The sequence below is a fragment of the Budorcas taxicolor genome, chromosome 24, assembly GCF_023091745.1.
Source record: "Budorcas taxicolor isolate Tak-1 chromosome 24, Takin1.1, whole genome shotgun sequence".
In the NCBI taxonomy this organism is placed as follows: Eukaryota; Metazoa; Chordata; class Mammalia; order Artiodactyla; family Bovidae; genus Budorcas; species Budorcas taxicolor.
The window spans coordinates 37,310,655-37,331,968 of record NC_068933.1 but is presented as its reverse complement, the minus strand read 5'-3'; the positions used below and the strand labels follow the sequence as shown (position 1 = coordinate 37,331,968).

The 21,314-nt window shown below is 49.5% G+C and overlaps 1 protein-coding gene across 2 annotated transcripts in view; it reads right to left on the bottom strand.

The window, feature by feature from the left end:
* Positions 1-20,722, bottom strand: part of CSGALNACT1 (chondroitin sulfate N-acetylgalactosaminyltransferase 1) — a 337,323-nt gene extending 316,601 nt beyond the window's left edge. Inside the window, exon 1 of one of the 2 annotated variants that reach the window (XM_052661378.1) lies at positions 20,650-20,722. The gene's annotated coding sequence lies outside the window, so the exon portion shown is untranslated. The remainder of the gene's footprint in view (positions 1-20,649) is intronic. The other variant, XM_052661379.1, reaches the window with a different exon arrangement.
* Positions 20,723-21,314: the final 592 nt, after the last annotated feature.

The window sequence follows — 21,314 nt, the reverse complement described above, 5'->3', positions numbered from 1 at the left end:
AGCTGAGCGCCGAAGAACTGATGCTTTCGAACTGTGGTGTTGGAGAAGATTCTTGTGAGTCCCTTGGACTGCAAGGAGATCCAACCAGTCGATCCTCAAGGAAATTAGTCCTGAATATTCATTGGAAGGACTGATGCTGAAGCTGAAGCTCCAATATTTTGGCCACCTGATGCAAAGAGCTGACTCATTTGAAAAGACTCTGGTGCTGGAAAAGACTGAGGGTGAGAGGAGAAGGGACGACAGAGGATGAGATGGTTGGATGGCATCACTGACTCGATGAACATGAGTTTGAGCAAGCTCTGGGAGTTGGTGATGGACAGGGAGGCCTGGTGTGCTGCAGACCATGAGGTCGAAAAGAGCTGGAGACGACTGAGCAACTGAACTGAACTAAACTGAACCTAAACTGGAGAACCTTTACTTTCAAAGGATTATACTCCTAAACCAGTCCTTTAGATTGCCGTGTTTGGAAATGCTTTAGCACTGAAAGAGGATTTCTGAGAATTAATAAGTTGATAAAGAATAAAACATTTGGCAAGGATAGGGGAGAACAGGCAATAATGACCTAAGAATAGACACTGTTTTCCATTTCTTTTGTCTGACACAGTCGTGCTTTATGTGGAAGTAAAGTAGTGCTTTATGTGTGTAGTAAATTTAAGGTAAATAAAAATATAATCTTATCCATAGATTTTAAATACACAGTCTTACAAAGCAACGTTGCCAGTTTGGAACACACTCCCTGTGGTTATGTTACCATTACAAATCACATTCAAGGCCACACTTGATCAGTGGTTAATGTGAAATTCTATTGAAGTGTAAAATAGATTCCGTTATTTCCCACTTTGAAGACCTGTACTTCCCATTAGTAAGAATAAACCAATTCTGTGTCCAGGATAAGCCCCAAGTCAAACTCCACTGCCTCAAAGTTTCTAATTGCAGAGTCAGCTATGCCAGCGTGGATTATCACTTGTTGCTGTTTAGTTCTCCAGTCATGTCTGACTCTTTTGCGACCTCACAGACTGTAGCCTCCCACACCATGGACTGTAGCCTGTCAGGCTCCTCTGTCCTTGGGATTTTCCCAGGCTAGAATTCTGGAGTGAGTTGCCATTTCCTTCTCCAGGGGTTCTTCCTGACCCAGGGCTCAAACTTGAGTCTCCTGCATTGCTAAGCGGGGTTTTTTTAACCACTGAGCCACCAGGGAAACCAGGATTATCGCTAGCCTCCTCCAAAGTCCTTAAAACAGGATCGAGGAGGCAGTGTCCATGCTGAGAGAGGTCTAGATCTTTCTACTGATAGGGGAACACTGTGGCCTAATCTATGCCAGCTTTCCACTGTCTGAAATACACCTCACACACGTTCACCTTTTGAAAATGAGACACACACAAAAAAAGAGATACTTCTTGAGACAGTCAAGTAAAAGTTTTTTTCACTTATCGATATATTTTAATACTTGTACATCATTAATCATCTGCATCATTCTTTTGAAAGGCTAATAAGAATTCCTCTGTATGGAGACACCAGAGTATCTTAACCATTCCCCATTGATTTATATTTAGGATTTTCTTCTCTATAAAGAATGCTTCAGTGAACATGCTTTATATACCTTTGGATACTAGTCTGATGATCTCTGTAGGATGAATCCTTATAAGTAGATTTACGAGGTTAGAGTATGAATTTTTTTAAGAATTTTTTGACATGGACCATTTTGAAAGTCTTTATTAAATTTGTTACAGCGATTCTTCTGTTCTGTTTTAGCTTTTTGGCCTCAAGGTATGTGTGATCTTAGCTTCCCGGCCAGGGATCAAACCCACATCTCCTCCACTTAAGAAGGCAAAGTCTTAACCACTGGGCAACCAGGGAAGTCCTTGAATATGCATTTTTCAACTGAGGTATCATTAACACAATATAATTAGTTTCAGATGTATAATGCAATGATCCAACATTTGTACAAACTGCAAAACACTCGCCAGAGTAAATCCAGTTAACGTCCATCACCACAGTTAGTTACAAAATGAGGAAATTTTAAGCACAGTCTGGTTATTAGGCAACTTTTAAAGGATGATTATTAATTTTTTAGGTGTGAAGAGGGCATGGAGGTCTTGCATAATAAAGACATTTTTCAGTTGAAATAAATATAATATTCAAGCAGTATGTATTCCCCCTGCTACCCAAGGGAAACTTCAGCAGATCCCATAATTCTCTGGCTACTTGTAGGTAACAGAAACTCCTCAAGTTACTTTAAGTCAAAAATACAATGATGATTCAGAAAATAAAATGTCAAGTCAGTACACTATCCATCCTTGAAGTAAGGCCAAAAAAGTAAGAAGCATCATCTTCTGCCTTCCCCCTCTCTCCCCACCTCTCCTTCCTGGCTGTGGTTACCTCCCCTCCAGGGTTGGAATGGCCACCTGGCTGCTAATACCATGAAAATGAAGTGGCACAGACTTCCAGCACAGACCAATATCCACTAGTCCCTTCCTCTTGACAAAAAGAATCTCAATTTTAAGCTGGGCCCATAGTGGCCCAGCAACAAGCTTTTATTTCCAAAGATCTCTTAGAGCTGGGCATGACCCCATGACTCAGCTCTGCCTAGTGACACATAGGCAGAAATGTTGGGTGTGCATCTTGGAAGTATCCTTAAAAGGGAGGGAGGAGATCCTGCCTATGTCTGCCTGCCTGAACTATCATGTGATGGCTGGAACTGCAGCAGCCCCTCTGACCTGGAGCACGAGGACCACAGTCACAGCCTGGGCCATGGGGCAGTGAACTAGGAGGTGTGATCCTGGCAGCTCTGGAGCCCCTGAACTGCCCACTTTCCTACTGACTGTACATAAGAGAGAAGCTAACTTCTACCATGTGTCACCACCATTCTTTAACTTACATGCCAGCAACTTACTCCTCACCAGTACAGAAGGCTTTGCATGCTCTGGACCGGCAGATACCTAGCCCCTACCCTCTGATGCACGGGGGCCCTTCTGTAGGGACTCCAGGGGCTCCCCTCAAATCCTGTGCTATGGGTGATGGACCCAGCCCCCGAGACTCACTCCACAAGCTCTCCTCTGACTGTGCCCCTGAGTGGGGGTCAAGGTCCAGGCTGGTCTCCCTCCCTGCAGGGGCCACACCTGGTCCAGGCGAAGCACTCACAATCACCCCAACACATGTGGCAGTGGGGGGCCCTGTCCCAGCTGCTCTCACTCGCCACGCCCCCAAAACATCTCACCAGATTCAGAGCCGGACCCCCAGGCACCCAGCTGAGGGGACCCGGAGCAGCACCCCCCAACCCCACATCCTCCCGGAGGGGCTGGTGCACAGTCAGAGCAGAGGATTCTCCACAAAGAGAGCGATGCTTTTTATACCCTCAGGGTAAGGAGGATTTTCAAGAGCTGTGAACCTCGTGTTCAGACACTGCCTCTGAAATGCCCATTTTGATCTTTCTCACAACTTATTTTTGTCACTGCTATTTGCTACATTTGGGGGCTTTAGTCAAGTTTTCCAATTCAACAGCCTGTCGCAAAAACAATAAATCTTATGTGGACACAGCAGGAGAAGGAAAGGTGGGACGAATGGAAAGAGGAGCGATGAAATATATCTGTCATCCCATGTGAAACAGATAGCTGTGGGAAACTGTAGTCTAGCGCCGGGAGCTCGCGGAGAAGGAAATGGCAGCCCACTCCAGTATTCTTGCCTGGAGAACCCCATGTACAGAGGAGTCTGGCGGGCTACAGTCCAAGGGTCAGACACGACTGGTGACTAAACCACCACCACCACCACGACAGGAAGCTCACCCTGGTGCTCTGTGACCACCTGATGGGGTGGGATGGGGTGGAGGTGGGAGGGAGGTCCAAGAGGGCGGGACGTATGGATACGTTTGCTGATTCATGTCGATGGATGGCAGAAACCGTCATAACATGGCAAAGCAATTATCCTCCAATTAAAAATAAATAAATCTAGACAAACCAACAGCTCACGTGGGGATGCACGTCGGCGGTAAACTCTAATAAAGCAAGGAGACGATTAACACGATATTTGGAAGCGCAGTTAGCCCTGGGTGGGGCTGGGTCGGGAGGAAGGCAGGGACCCTGACCCAGAAGCACATGTGGGGGCTCCAGAGGGAAAGTGCCAGACGCTCCCTGGACAGCCATTCACTTTGTTATTATAAGCTAAAAGGGACATGCCTGTTTACATGTGCATGTATCTATCATGACTAATGAACTTAAAAGGAAGCAGCAGGCACAGCGTAACATGTAAACTCCACAGCAGACAATCTGGACGTGAGCCTGCACTTGACCTCAAGGCTATGAACGTGATACAAAGTGGAGCAAGCCAGTCAAAGTATGGCCCTTCCAGTGGTGGCCTCGGAGGCATGTGTCACCACTGACCTCAGTGGCAGAGGTCAGTGCTTTGGCAATGACAGATGAGAGCAAACAGATCACAGCTGCTATCTGAGACCCCGGAGCCATTCGAGGGGAGAAAGTCTCCAGGCCTCGCAAGCTGGAAAGGAGTCTGGGCCATCTGCTCAGCCCCCCGGCTCTGGCTGTCCGCAACACCGTCCACACCAAGGAACGTTCGGTCAAGGCTCCTGAGCTCTCTCTGTGTGACTTTTGTAATTGCCAAAGTGACTTTCTGATTATGATCTGGTTTCTGGGAGCTCCCTGAAGGGCAAAGAAGGTGCTAATCATGGAGGTTTCCCTGTTGCTGTTGCTAAGGCAACGCCAGCTCTCTCACCCTCAGCAAGGGCAGCTTGTGTCACCTGATCCTCACAGTCAAGTTAATCTGACTGAGAGGCACCAAAGGAGACAGACTCAGAGCAACCGGCTCCAAGATTCAAATCCTACTCGCTTCACCCCTTAAAAGCTGTCATCGTGAGCGATTTTCACAGAACCTCTTTGGGCCTTAGTCTCCTCACCCGTAAAGTGGGAATAACGATAGTACCCACCTCCTGGGGTTGCTGTGAAGACCCCATGAGTTAATGGTCCTGAGCCACTAGACAGCAGATGTCACAGAGTGAGTACAATAGAAATGTTTGCTATGACTCCCACTTTAAGGACCAAACACCGGAGGCGCAGGTGCTAAGGTAACTTGCTTAAACCCCATACCTGGCAGCCAGTCGAACTCAAGTACGTTAGGCTTCAGACCCCACGTGCTTAATCACCAGGCCTCTTACCAACCAGCAAGACAGTCACTCGTCAAGGTAAACGGATCTCTGTGCCTTGGTGTGTTGGTGAAATTACTTACTCAGGCCTGATGACGCCACTGTAGGCTGACAGAGACCAAACCATGGGCCTCCGGAACAGAGAACCCGACTCCCCAGCTGAGCCCCGGGTTGGCCGCGCAGCAAGCCACCTTCTCTTGGACCATCATCCCAGGAGAACAGACAGCTGTGTCCCTACCCACCCCCCGCTGAACTCAGAACAGTTCAGAGGGAGACACTGGCCCCCAGTTCTCCATTTCTAGGAAGATGGCAATTAGCAGATACAAAATATAAGTTCTTCTGTGACTCCAAACAGGTTCTCCTTTGAGCAGGTTAAAAGGCAGCAAGCTTTCCTTCAAGACCTTTCTAACCCGAAGCTCAGGTATATCACTCCTGTGAAGGGCAAGCAGATGGACCCTGGCCCGAGGGTCACCTTGGGAGACTTGTCCTCAGGCCTGGAGACAAGTGCAGGGATGCGGGACCCCCTGCTAACACCCTGTGACCTTGAGGAGGGCCAACCTCTCTGCACTGGCGTCCCCACACGGGAAGCAGAAAAGTTAAACCAGACAATCTGTGAGTTCCCTTCCATTCTTTGATCTTTATATCCATATTTTAACTCGGAGCTAAATTTCATTTTGAGTTGACCGCATTCAAAAACAACTCAAAATAACTCTCGCTTCAAGGCGATACAGGCTGCTTTCTTTCCAGAATGCATAAAGGGCAGGCAGTGCCAGTGCTGTTTGCAGTTGCGAAGGGGAAAAGGTGCTTTCAAAGCCCCTCCATGAGCTGCTGGGACCAACAGAGGGAAAAATCTATCAGCCTGGTAAGCGCACAGCACGTGAAACAGGCCTAAAAAGCTTTTCTCCCTGCGAATAGTAAGCAATAAACCGGGCCTACTGCTAAGCTGGTTCACACCCATCAACCCCAGATTACCATTTGCACATGTGTATGCCTGTGTGTGCACATGCTCACAAGAAACTGGGTTTTTTAAGAAAGGTAAGTACTGCAGAAGTACCGTAACCCTTCCGAAAAAGACAACGTTCATTACAGGGATCGTCTCAAAATGAGGTGGATAACTTACCAGGGACACTAGCCTGATCCATACATAGTCTTACCTTTGGCCTCATACGGACAAAGTGTTTCTCTATGAAATCCACAACGCAAATTAACTTCTGAAAAAAGACTGCACAGAAAAAATAAGCTGAAAAAGTAAGTAATGGGGACTTCCCTGGTGGTCCAATGGCTAAAGATTCCACAGTTTCTGTGGAGGGGGGCCTGGGTTCTACCCCTGGTCAGGGAACTAGATTCCACATGCCACAAATAAAGAGTTCACAAGCTGAAACCAAGACCCAGTACAGCCAAATAAATAAATATGCTTTTAAAAGTAAGTAATGGACCACCTCATTGGACTATCAGGAGACACTGGTTTGACACCTAAAATTATTCTTTTTATCTGCAGCATGTATAAAGTGCAACTATAATACTAACGGGTTTTCTCTTCCAAACAACACTGTCACTTGTATTTTTAGCCTTAAAAGCTATTTTACAATTCGTCAATTTAGTAAAAATTAGTTTCATCAGAAATATCTGTCCAGAAGCCCAACTCATGAAAAAACGCCAACTATAGACAATACATCACTCCACTCATTTTTAAATCATAATCTTTGTAACAGGACCTTTCTTAATGGCCTGACGGTGCTGAACCCTCCATCAAACTTTGCTGCATTATATGTGGTACACGGGCACTCTGATAGGAGGGAAAGAGAAAAGACAAATGATCCAGGAAGCTGAGGTATGTCACACGTAATGACCAGGCTATTACTCTGAATGACAATGCCAGGCTTGTGCTGAGCACTTTGCCTAATTAGACTTCACACGAGGGGGAAAACACTTTAATATTTAATGAGTGTAATGGTGTAATCAATGTACACAAGTCAGGCTTGATAAGGAATACTGCTTATTAAAGAGCGAGACAGATGGCTGCAAGAGAGGTACCATCATTCAAGGTAAAACTTCACAGTCTCGCACGGTGGGCACCAGGCACGCACTTTCCAATCACCGCTGCAGCCCCGGCCACACCATGCATTATTCAGCCTGCCTGCTTGCTCAGTGGACTACAGATACACCCACATCATAGACGTAAGGAAATCACTTGGTTGAAACAAGTCAGCTCTGCCATTTCTCAAGCCGTCTTAACCACTCTGACTGCTGTCAAAATCCCCATGAGTCAAGATCTCCAACGTCTCTCTTATAATCACTTCAGCAAGATAATTAGTCCTCCTTTTTATTACCTTCAAGAACACTTAATGTGCTGGAAGCCTTCCTGACTCTATTAAATCCAGCCAGCCTGCCGCAAGATTATGAATGCGTAATTGGTTTACAGGTAGCTTGCAAGAAAACACCAAGATAGCAAACAGCATGTGGGAACAGAGTTAGAGACAGGCAAGCTTACGAACAGCACGTGATACTAAAAAGGATTTTGAAGGGCGGGTCATTTGGTTTCTCCAAGGTCAGCTTTACCCGCACATGCAGGGATCCTGGGAGGTAACTTGTCCTGTTTGTGAACACAGTTTCTTCCCAGCCCTGTGGATTTTAAGTTGATGTCTCTGTTCATTTCATGCGTGTTTGCAGAGAACCTTCCTTCCGTTGTCTACACACTGAGCCAGGCTGTTCGCAGGGCATCAAACAACAGCTGCCTGAACTGCAGTCCCCACGCTCCAAGGGCCTGCGGTCTTATCCAAAAATGACACAAGGCTGCTGCTGCCTCAGGCCTGGTACCACGGGGGGCGGTGGGGCGGGGCGGGGGGGGGGGTGCCACGCCTGGACACAGGAGCTACAGCACCAAGCAGGCTTTCATGAAAATGCTGGGTCTCCTTGCCACGTCACCTGTCCTGCCACAGCATCTGGTCTACCTGAATCTTGGTTCTTCCAGTATTTTCATCGAAGTTTCAAAATTTTCCACAAATAAAGTGCTTTGGATACTGCTAAGTACCTAAGTAGATTTTTTCCTAAGCTTCTGCTGCTTCTGCACTCACAGTGGGGGAAAAAATGGGCCTCGATTTAATTTTAAAACCTATTATTCAACCTGACATAGCTTCAGTGACACCCATATTTGCATTTTATTCCTCTTTGGCATAAACAATCCAATTTTTGATTTGTGTCCATAAACAAACTCATCCAGAACTATTCTTACCAAGTGTTTCCAGAAAGACCATGCGTTTCAAGTCCAGAGGACAGAGGGTTTCAAATTTTAAACCTCTCGCTGGATGTGTACAGAATGACTCCAGACGAAGCTGGAATCACTCAGAGTCAATTCAATTCATGAAGTGTATGGCCATCATTCCCACTTCTGACGCTGTAAAATCAACAGGAAATAAAAACGAGTCCTGTTGATCTTGAAGCAGGCACTAAGAGCTCACCATCCCAGGGATGATGTTCCACGTGTCACTCAGCCGCGGCTTGACAGTATATCCCGTCTTCGTATTTCATGCGACCGTGGGCTCCTTGAGGTCAGAAACCCTTATCTTCTTACCTACGTATATCTCTAGCACCGAGAACAGTGCCAGGCACTCAAAGGGAGCTCCCTAACCAAATTCAGGAAAATCTGAGAGTTGTACAGGTGGCATCACTGTCAGGGCACCTAAAACTACCTGCCAGCCGGCCTGGTACCCAAGGAGACTGCATGGCCCATAGCGACCAGCAGGATGGAAACAAGTAACCTGGGCTCCATTCTCGACAGTGTCATTCCACTCAGCACCTGAGTCATCTTAGACAAGGCACATCCCCTCTCTGGGCTTCTTTCTGAAAACCAGGAGATAGTCCAAACGATCTCAAATGTGCTATTATTTCTGCAAAATACTGTTGGTCTAACTGATCTGAGAGATAACATTTCTCTTGATGTATGCTTGTTAAGCGGTGGTCCCCGCCCCCCACAAAAACTTCCAACTCCAAGAAGTCACTGATAAGACTGTTAAATGAAGTCGACAAATCCTTCAGAATCCAAGTGCTCCCTTCAGATGCACGGTTTGGCCATTTCAAAGATTTTTAGCTCATGTAGACAGACTAGTACCAGGCACTATTCGCACAGTGGATGGCTAGACTTTAGTCAAAGCTAACTGGCTAGCTTTAGTCAAAGCCTCTCCTCCATCCATTCTCGGACTCTCATTCCTAAGTGATTTAAGAGTTGCAATTATGCCTGTCCGCCTCACACTGGCATTACATTTGCCCCCCTCCCAAATAACGAAACGGTCACGAAATCACTTACAGAGACCAGGGAAGAGAGTTTCTAAAAGCTGGTGCCTCCTACACCTCCACCCCAGGCAGCACCCTCCCCACAGACCCAACCATCACCTCCTTGTGCTTTCAGGCGAGCAGACGTGTCTAGATCCTGCATCTCCTCCCACCTCCACCCCATTTCCATCAGAACATGCAACTTGTGCTCGGCAGAAAGGCCCTGAGGAGGCTAGCGACAGTCCAGGCTGTGGTCCAGACTCACTCTTGGAGGAAGAGAACAAGGTAATTCCAGTGAAGCCGGATAAATTCTCCTGACCACCCAAGGATAGTCATAGAAAAACACACTCAGGACTTTTTATTTACATCAGTGAATAATACCCTCTACAAAGAACACTCGTTTTTGAGACAACCCAAGGCCCAAAACGTGGGATCAGCTCACGTGATCCAAGGGAGGAGCTAGTTTTAAGCGCGGGTTCTGGCTTCAGCCTCCAATCTGACTAATGGAGCCGTTCACAGTCCACCCACTTCACTGCTTTGCATTCAAATGGCCCCTGAGTTTCAATAATCAGATTCCTACTTCAGGGATTAAGAACCTGCTCATGGTCACAGAGTCAGTCAGCTGGGGAATCCTCTCTCCGTCAATCTAGACTCCTCCTGAAGCAACAGGGCTTCCCCGGTGATGCTCGTGGTAAAGAACACGCCTCCCAACGCAGGAGACCTAAGAGACCTGGGCTAGAACCCTGGGTCAGGAAGATCCCCTGGAGGGGGGGATGGCAACCCACTCCAGTATTCTCACCTGCAGAATCCCACGGACAGAGGAGCCTGGCAGGCTACAGTCCATGGGGCCGCAACAAGTCGGACACGATTGAAGTGACTTCACATGCCATGAGGAGGAGAGAAACAAAACAAAGAAAAACTCTGTAAATTGAGCTCTCTCTCATCATTCTGGCCCAGAAACCTATGGGCCACAAGTTCAGTGAAAAGACACAAAGTTCAGTTCAGTTCAGTTCAGTTGCTCAGTTGTGTCCGACTCTTTGCGACCCCATGGACTGCAGCACGCCAGGCTTCCCGGTCCGTCACCAACTCCGGAAGTTTGCCCAAATTCATGTCCACTGAGATGCCATCCAACCATCTCATCCTCTGTCATCCCCTTCTCCTCCCGCCTTCAATCCTTCCCAGCATCAAGGAAGGACTCTCCCAACCAAAGAATACGCTTCAGATGCAAGAGCTTGCATGTCACAGGCACATCCAAAGAAATACCCCCCCAGACACTTCTCCTTTGCTGGCTTCTCATCACACAGGCACACACACGTGTGCTCACTTGCTCAGTTGCGTGCGACTCTTTGTGACCCCATGGACTGAAGCCCGCCAGGCTTCTCTGCCCATGAGATTTCCCAGGCAAAAATATTGCAGTGGGCTGCCATCTCTTCCTCCAGGGAATCTTCCCGAGCTAGGGACTGAACCCATGTCTCCTGAGTCTCCTGTATTGGCAGGTGGATTCTTTACCACTGAGCACCTGGGAAGCCCCTTATGTAGTTACACACATCTGTAACTAAATCTCACTTCTACACAAAAAAGACAGCCAAAGGTACCCTAGGTATTTTGAGTGATTTATGTCTATGATGTCCAAGAAGTACTTATTTTCTACCCATCTGTATGTAGAGTAAAAAATAAGATAGGGCCTGCTACTATCGTTTGGGCAGCTCGTTGAAACAGCCAAGAGACACCAGCCATTCTTTCCTTTTTTAATATTTATTTACTTGGCCGCATTGGGTCTTAGCTGCTTCATGTGGGATCTCACACTGCAAGCTGTGTTGCAAGGGCTCGGGAGTTGTGGCCCATGGGCTTAGCTGTCCCTTGGCACATGGGATCTTAGTTACCCAACCTCAATCAAACTGGCATCCCCTGCATTGCAAGGCGAATTCTTAACCACTGGACGACCAGGGAAGCCCCTAGGCATTCCTTCTTTAACAACAAGACCCAGTCATGGTCTCACCCCTCTTGGCCTAAGACTGTGACCTACATGAAGACGTTGAGGGCAGTTTTATGGGATCAGAGTCTACCCCCAGACATCTTATCATCAGGACATATACACGGTGGACATTCAGGACACACTGGATTAGAAACCTCTAGAACTTTAGACAAGAGTGGAACTGAAGAGCGCAGGCCCCGGGCGGACACAAGAGCTCCTGTCCCCGTCTCCCCTCCCGCCTTCCTCCCCGGGCAGCTCTGCAGTCACAGCAGCTGATGCCACCACATCTCCACCGCATGCCAAGCAATCCACCAACATTGTCTAAATCAATCTGCCAGCTGCCCAATATGATGGGCACTATTATCTTCATTTTACAGATGAGAAAACTGAGACCTAGAGAAATTCAGTGACTTGCCCAGGAGCACAGTTAAGAAAGGGTGGAGTATGAACCCGGATAAACGGGCTCCAAGGCCCAGGCCCACCCCCAAGGTGCTGCCTCCTGGCTCAGTCCCATGGACTGTAGCCAGCCAACCTCCTCTGTCCAAGGGGACTCTCCAGGCAAGGATACTGGAGTGGGTTGCCATTTCCTTCCCCAGGAGATCTTCCCACCCCAGGAACTGAACCCACATCTCTTGGGTCTCACTTACTAGAGCGATCAGGAAACATCCATTCCACTCAGCTCTCCAAGAACCTCGGGAACCAGTCTGTACTTCACAAGCAGGATTCCTCTGCTCCCCACAAAGCTACCCTTCTGTAGCTTTTTAAAAGCCTGCTTGTTCGTTTCAATATACACTATTAATTCCATTAAATGTGCTTTTGAAAACTACAGTAGCTTGCTTTAAACAAACGGTTCCCTGATTCAGCACCTTTTTAAACCTTCTTTGCATTTTTTTTTTAAACCCTGAATCAAGCTTCTCTTGTACCTGGGCAGGTTCTGTTTGCTTATCCACAGAAGGGCTGGTTTATGACCATGTGCCAATGCAGGACAAATGAGTCAGGGCTCCTGCTCCCTGGCTGAGGTGCCGTTCCCAGACTGTAATGATTTTGTGAAGCCTGCATTCCATCCTTACCACACATGGCATCTACCCCCGGACACCAAACAAGGCGGCCTATTATCATAAAGCCACTGGGAACATCTCCCCCAAAACACCCCCAACCTGACAACACAGCCCACGCTATAGAAATGCCAGGAGGACCCTGACCAGCGCCCCTTGAGCCTGGCATCCTGCCTCACCAGGAACAGATCTAGGTGTGTTTAACCGAATCCCCAACTGGAATAAGCAAAGGCTTATTCTCCTGCGATACCAACGAGCCCTTGAAGGTCTGGAGTGGAAACTGGCAACAGCTAATCATTCTGACTTGGCTGTTTGCTAGGAGAGGCTGCGGTGCTTCTGGAAAAACCCTGCAGAGGGAGGCCAGGGAGCTGGGAGTCTGTAGCCGGCCCTGCAGCACTGGGGAGGCGGTCCAGGCGGGCTGCAGGCCACTCCTCGCGCCTCCGCACAGCCACTGGCCCGCACATCTGAGCCACCTGACCACCCTCATGCCCCCGAAAACAAGCTGCTCACGTTTCTGCCTCCCCTTCACCCAGATCCCAGACCCCTTCCACTGAGCTGCTCTCAAATTCAGGTGTGGCTTGTTCCAATTTTCCTGAGACCCCAGTTCTTGGCTACTCCTCCAAAAGACCCTCATCCTCATCCCTAGACCCCTAGTCACCTATCCTGGGCTTCAAGCTGCCCTGGCTCCCTGGAATTCATCCTCCTCTGGGCTCCTGGGTAGCAACCCCACGTGGCAGAAGCTCACGTGTCACTGGGACCAGTCATGTGTCACTAGGAGCCCGGTCTGTCCCAGCCCCACAAGGAGAGCCAGAAAGGAAGATTCTGAATCATTCTATCTGAGATGCTAAGCGTCTTTATCTCTACCACCCCCCATGATGGGGGGATGGGAGGAGAAGAGACAGTTGGGAAAGGCAAAGAGGCAGGCACCACTGTGGGTCAGGACTCCCCCCTTCTAGGGGTCTCATGCCTTCCCCATGCATCTCATTTAATTTCTGCAACAGCCAGCACAGTACTATCATTCCCCATTATGATACACACACACATACATTCCCCATCATGTACACACACACACACACACATACATTCCCCATCACGTACATACATACATACACTCCCCATCACATACATGTATGCATACATACATTCCCCGTTATGTACATACATACATAAATTCTTCATTATGTACATACATACATGGAAGCATGCATTCCCCATCGTGTACACGCATGCATGCATACATTCCCCGTTACGTACATACACACATACATACATTCCCCATTATGTACATACATGCATTCCTCATTATGTACATACATGCATTCCCCATTGTGTACATACATGCATACATACATTCTTCATTGCGTACATGCATGCATACATACATACATTCCCCATTGTGTACATACACAATACAAGAAACTAAGCTTCAGAGATGTCCACCGATGGGACCCCTGGTCAGAGAGCAACAGAGCTGAGATTCAAACCCCAGCAATGCCCCCGCAAAGGCCTGGAGCCTTCCTCTGCCCTGCAGCCTTCCACACCTTTGCCTTCTCTTCGGTGTCTGGCAGAGCACCTTCAGAAAAGAGGTGAGAAATTTCTGTTAAGTGAACACATGAGTGGTTGACTCCAGCCTTCACACCTGAATATTCTGCAACCCAAGCGCCGGATTTTATTCATACATTCTGCTTATAACATGCCTACGAAACACCTTGTTAAGACGTTAAATGTTGTGCGGAAGTAAGTTGTACCACACTGTATTGTATTTCAAGCTACTAGAAAAAGCTACAAATAAAAAGATCTACAAATAAAAAGTGCTGAAGCAGACCCGCTGATAACAGTTTATCATCTTGCTCCATCGGGTCTAGGAAAGGACACAAACACAAGAATCTAAGGAAAATCAATCTTTTCACATTTTGCTAACCCTCAGGACACGAAGACGTTTTCTGAGCTACCAATTCCAGGAGTACTGATGCTGGAAAAGAGCACAGAGTGGGAGACACGGACCTGCCACCCAGGCCGCCACCTGAGCTGACCTTGGGCAGGTAACTCGCCTCTCTACATCCTGGTTTTCTCATCTGCAAAATGCAGATAATAAGAGTGTGTCTTTCTAAGGTTGCTGTGCTGGCAAAATGAGTAACTCCTGGCCCGCATTTAGGAGAAAGGCTTCCACGTGGTTAAGGGCTCTGTGTGAGACATTTTTTTCACATGAAGAGAAGAACTATAATGGAAATGCAGCAAGAAATCGGAAATGAATGAATCACTTGCTTCTGCAAACATTCTTATAAGCACTAAGCTCACCTGAATCCTCTGTTCCAGACTGCTGTGCCTACCAGCATGCTCTACCCTGAAAGCAACGCTATCAGGAATAAACAACAGCAACCACCAGCATCAGCGATGGTGCATCTCTCATCAACCAGGTGCCAGCACTGTCCTAACCACCTGAATAGGTGTAAGCCTCTCACACAGCTGTGCAACCTGTGCCCCCAAAAGAGTGCCCCGCGGGAGGTGAGCGGGCTGAGGTCACACTCTGTTCCCACGCTGTGCAACCTGGCACGGATGCTCCAGCTCACAGGGCATCTCCTGGAATGGCAGCAGCCTGTTCACAGATGTCAGCAGACACACCAACTGAAGCAAGTTTCTAAAGGGCGGGAGACAGAAGCAGAAGGTCACCTTCGCGAGTACCCAGCACCTAAGTCAAAGGCCATCACCCTAGTAAGTTCATTAACAGAGTAGACTTGGATTTCCCCCAACCACCAGGGTGATGTACTCAGTCCATCAGTCGTGTCCGACTCTTTGCAATCCTGTGGGTTGCAGCCAACCAGGCTCCTCTGTCCATGGACTTCCCAGGCAAGGATACTGGAGTGAGTTGCCATTTCGTCCTCCAGGGGATCTTCCCGACCCAGGGATCGAACCTGCACCTCTTGCATCTCCTGCACTGGCGGGCGGGGTCTTTTGAACGGCCGCTATTATCAAGTTGCCCATGTGCCTCGGTGTCCAGTGTAAACAGACAACTCTCATCCCCCCCTCCTCCCTGTTTCCCACTTCCCTCTTCCTCCATCAACTCAAATATCCCTGGGTGTGAAAAGGAAACAAAGGGTCAGACATGACCCCGGGATAACCAGACGTTATGTTTCCCACTATCTGAAAACAGCAACTAAAATGATCTGTGCAGCAAAGCAACGTGCCACTACGTCACAGGATCCAAACAAACTTTTCTTTGCCAACTCTAGCGGTGCTGTTTCTGTGCACCCAGCACCACCCCGGCGCAAGTTCCTACAAAAGACTCCCAGGTGTAAACAGGCGGCTCCTCCCACCCCGGGCAGCCATCATCTTGGTCAGCTCCGGGGCTCCAGGCCAAACCCAAATGCTCATCGCTGTGGCTGAGCCTCGGGAGCCTTCCGGGGGGAAGGGGGGCGCGTGAATATGGGGAGCCCTCACTGCTGGATGTCTGAGGGCCACCACAGCACTCACCCAGCTCCAGAGAAGGGCTGTTGTGCAAACAGGATCTGTGTGACTCTGTGATGGGCTCAGAATCCTAAACACAACCCCCAGACGTTAGCTGACTCGTGGGGAAGGGATAATAAGAATGATCTACGGCCTTCACGAAGCAGTTATTCCTCTTCCCCAGTTCTCAGAAATGATCTAGACCTTGACAGAAAGGCAGCGAAGACCAGACTGCCTGGTGTTACAGGGTCGCCACGTGACATGTATCCAGACAACACAGCAACTCAAAAAGATGCATGCACCCTTATGTTCGTAGCAACACTATTCACAATAGCCAAGACACAGAAGCGACCTAAGTGTCCACCGACAGCTGAATGGATAAAGAAGTGGCACACATATATATATACATCGGAATACTACTCCGCCATAAAAAAGAAGGAAATAACGCCGTTTGCAGCAACACAGAGGGACCAACAGACCATCACACTAAGTGAAATAAGTCAGAAAGACAAATAGCACAGAACATCACTTATAAGTGGAATCTAAAATACGACACAAATGAACGTGTATCTAAGAAACAGAAGCAGACTCACGGATAGAGAACAACCCTGGGGGCTGCCAAGGGGGGGGGGCTGGGGGAGGGTGGAGTGGGAGGCCGGGGTCAGCAGGCGTAGGCTTTTACGCAGACTGGATAAACACTAAGGTCCTACTGGATAGCACAGGGAACTATAGTCAATATCCTATGATAAACCACACTGGAAAACAATATAAAAAGAATATATATGCTAATCACCCTGCTGTACAGCAGAAATTAACACATTTTAAGTCAACTACACATCCATTAAAAATACTGAAAAATAAAAAAGTTCCATCCTGTGAAAATCAGAATCAGGAGTCTGCTGACTTTCTGAGCTGAGAAGAAACCCCTCGATAAGATTCGGGGCCTGCAATACACTATACCCTTCTGTAACTATTGTTAGTTTTTACTGCACCGATTACGGGTATTTAGTTTCTCACTGTAATTGCCATTTTACTGAAAAGTTGAAAGCACAATATTCCCTTTTTCTCTCACAAACAATGTCAATATTTTCAGTCATCGTGTTTGCTTACACACCTTGTCAGTGTTTTTTTCCTACCAAATAGCAAATTCCATCTGACAAATAAAAACACCAACACACCTTCAAATTGTCCAATAGTGTCAAGCATGAGTAGCTTCATTCAGGGTAGAATTTGGAAATAAAAGGGCTTGTCAAAAATTCCCAGAAGAAAAATGCTTTTCAATGATACATTCCTAGAATATAATAAAACGTACTTTTCATGTGTGAAATTTCATGTCGCCCCTTTTTTAAAAAAGACACCTGCAGCTTCTGCTGGCCAGATAAATTTCTTGAGAAGCAAGTTATTAGTGCTGCAAGTACCAACTGAGGAAACAAAGCAATATTCATTTAAAAGATAAAAATAAGACCAAAAACATACTCTCCCTAAACCCTGAAAGTACTAGGCCAAAAGCATAGATTTGAATTTTTAGACAGCTTTTAAAATTATATATTGGAATATAAGGATATACAAAGCAAAAATCCCAATTCTTAAATCTCCTTTAAACCTTTAACTTTAATCTAAAATGGTACCGTATCTGACATTTAAGACCACCTGCACATACTTTTTAGGCCTTCAGTAATGCTTCTCACACAAGGTTGCCCTTTTCCATATGGAGAACCGAAGAAGTTCAGTTCCTTTGCTATTGACACATTACAGCAGGGGTCCCCAACTCCAGGATCTAATGCCTGAAGATCCGAGGCGGAGCAGATGTAATCAGAATAGAAATAAAGAGCACAATAAATGTAATTTGCTTGAATCATTCCAAAACCATCCCCCGCCCACCCCTCAGTCCGTGGAAAAATTGCCTTCCACTGAATCAGTCCCTGGTGTCAAAAAGGTTGGGGACCGCTGCATTAAAGGACAGAATAATGGCAAAGAACAACAGCCTGGCTGATACACTATGCAGAGGGGGCCCCTAGTGGTGGAGCCGCTGCCCCGACTTGGCTTTGCAGTTTTTCCAAGACTGCTTCACCACCACCAGGGCAAATCGATCGGTAATAAAGTCTACTTCAGCTGCCTTCCATAATAACCTCTATTAGCCCGAATATACAGCTGAGCCATCATTTAGAATCCCGAGGTGCTTTCACTAAGGGAAAAAAAAAAAAATGTGACTTGAAGAATAACTTCATTACATCCTGTCTTTCAAATCCACAAATATTTATGAAGCCCCACCTTGCCAGGCCCGAGCTGGCCTGGAGACACAAGCTGAGAGCCAGAGCCAGCACCGTGCACTTTCCCGTGCTTTCTTTCCAACGTGACACCATTACACCAGGGACAGAGCTGGAGCACCAGGAAGACTAGGAAGTACAACTCATCCACCCGTGACCTCATGATGAAATCTCACCAACAGGAAAAACCTGCAGCATCGCCCACCCCCACTGTTCCCAAACACCCAGACAGGGCAGCATCTGAGGTTTTTTCAATCAAGGGCGCTTGAATGAATGGCCGGGAAGGAAGGTGGCAGGGCAGAGGGAAGTTTAAATGAAAAACAACTACACGGAAAACATGCCAGAAAGTCAAGGAAGACAAGAGACAACTTTTCCAGAGCATTTACTATGCTCCCGACGCTAGGGGTAAGTCCCTAAGTGTTATTTCCTTTTCCCTAACAGCTTCATAAAGTGAGGGATATTATTGGCTTTTAACAAAGTGGAAACCAAGGCTGTGAACTTGCCCAAGGTCACACAGTTAACAAAGGGGAGGCTGCTTGGAGACCAAGAGTCTGTCATGGCAAAACCAAAGTTCCCATCCCTTCAGTATCATCTGGCAAATCCAAATGCTGGAGATTTTGCTTTGAACTTCATTAATACAGTTTGCAGTTTGGAACACAAAGATGAACAGAATTAAAGCATTTCAATACCATACACTTTAGAGCACATACAGGATGGAAAGAACCATCACATATTTCAAATGTAATGGCCCATCTCTGGTTTTCCAGGAACCGACCTTGTCTGGAAGCACAACAGGCCACCCCACATCCTATTATGCACCGATTCAGTGGACGTGAACTTGGGCGAACTCTGGGAGACAGTGAAGGACAGGGAGGCTGGCCTGCTGCTGTCCATGGGGGTCTCAAGAGAGTCGGACACGCCTTAGACACTGAATACCACCACACGTGTTCAAATCAGTTTCTAAAACTAAAGCTTCACGTTTTCGCTTTATGCTTCTATATCCAAGTTTGAAAGACTTTTCTCCTTCCAATTAGCAACATGACGGCGCTGCGCAGGGCTTGTTCATAACGTACATTGTGGCCAGTAACGCTACGATAATTATGACTTTCTGGAATGAAAATGTGAACAAAATACAAGAAATCCGGCAGAACTGAATTTCAATTTCTAGTAAAAAGGACGCGAAAGAACAGCTAATTATCTTTATTATCTAGACTTCTCTAATGACATTAAGTAAAAACCACTCCGAGGCTTTGAAATCAGAATAAAAGTGGAGTTTGCGAAATAGCCCCTCTATCATGAACTGGTGCCTCCCAGGGCTCGCTGTCTCGGCTTGCACGCCGCAGTTTTGCCGCCTCCTCTCCCGTCCCTTCGCTCATCGATGCAAAGATAACTTCAAAGTCCCCGACGCCAGTGCAGGTGCAGGAAGCGCCGCGGAAACAACTTTGGGAGTCTTTGTAGCGCCTTCCTCACCCACCCCCGCCCTCCGCCCCACCCCAGACCAGCGCCCTCGAGTGCCCTCCGCCCCACCCCAGACCAGTGCCCTCCACTGGCCGCACACGGCACTTCCTCCCAGCACCCCGGATCGTGGCGACCCACGCGCACGATCGCCCCCAGCCCGGGTCCCAGGCCAGAGGGCCGGCTGCCCGCCGCCGCCGAGGCGCGCACCCGGCGCCCTCTCCATCCCAGCGAAGACGACTCGGTGCGGAGCAGCAAAGCGGTCATGCGGACACGTGCAGAGGCTACTTTTAAAGTGGGTGTTCGAGAAAGTCATTAAACAGCTAAAGGCCGCCGCCGGAGGCTGGTGAAGCCAAAGGGACCCCGGCGCGGCCGCGCCCCGACCCCTCTCGGGAAGCCTCGCCGGCGACCCCGCGCGCCCACCTGCGGGCGCGGCGCCTCGCGATCGCAGCCGCCCTCGCCCCTCTCCCCTCCCTCCCCTCCCTGCGGCGCGACCCCCCTGCGCGCGGCCCTGCCCTCCGCAAGCCCCCCGGGGGTGGCGGGCCGGGGGGCGCCAGGACACCCCTGCGGCGCCCGCGCCCGGCCCCGACTCACCGCGGGGCGCTGCGGGCGGCTCCCAGAGCCGTTCGCTCCTCCTGCGCGGCGCCGCGGGCTCGGCTCCACCTCCCGCTCTGGCTGCCGCCGAGCCTCCGGGGACCCGCGGGCGGGGAGCGCGGGGCCGTCGCCAAGCCAGGAGCCGGGGCTGGGGCTGGGGGGCGGCGAGGCGCGGGCGGGGCGGGGGGCGCGCCGGCCCGAGCGGCTCCCCGCGCGCCGGGCGCGCCCGAGACCACCCCGCAGGTGGCGGCTCCGCGCGCGCCCGAGGCCAGAGAAGTTGCGGGAGGGGCGAAGACGCGGCGGCAGCCGGGCTCCGGCCGAGAGAGGGTCGGTATCTCCTCGGCGAGGGTGGTCCTTCCTCTTTCCGGACCCCCTCCCTGCCACCCGTCTGGCCCCTCGCGGCTCTGGGCGGCCCTCCCTGCCCTGGGCCGACTCACTCACCAAAACTTTGCAGACGGCGCTGGGGAGAATTAATCCCGGAGTCGCCGTCTATGCGGCCCTGGGGGGGTTTATAGGACGCCCGCCCGGGAGAGAGCGTGGACTCGCCGCGCGCGGAGGTCGGAAAGCGGTGAGCCTCGAGCCCCGCCGCTGCAGGGAGTGAGGTCTGCAGGGACCCCTGACGACCGCTGGGGGGCCGCGGAGGGAAGTGGCGGGGGGAGTGGAAGGCAGGCGGGAGAGCGTTGATGAGAACGCCCCCGACACACACACATGCCCTCGGGGCCACGGGTGCCCTGGACTTGTAGGCTTTTTGCGGGAGGCGAGGTTTGGGGGTATCTTGAGCCCTGGTATAATGAAGGAGGCTCGCGAGAGCCAGTGTCCCGCTGGAGGAGGCCACTTCTCCACCTGCCACCCCGTCTCAGAGGCCCCGCGGTGGCGCCAGGGCAGGACCGGGGCTAAAACGCAGCCCTCTGGTTCTAGGTGCTCCTTCCACTGCCTGGCCAAGCGGAGCGCTGTAAGTCCCCAGACTGAGGACTTGCTGGCACAGGGCAGTGGTCCCGGAGGCAGGCACCTGTTTGCCTGCAAGAAGCAGGCTGGCTGCCAGACTGCTGGCTCCTGGGGGTGCTTCGATGGCCCCCAGCCCAGGTGAGGTCATCCCTCTTCCAAGG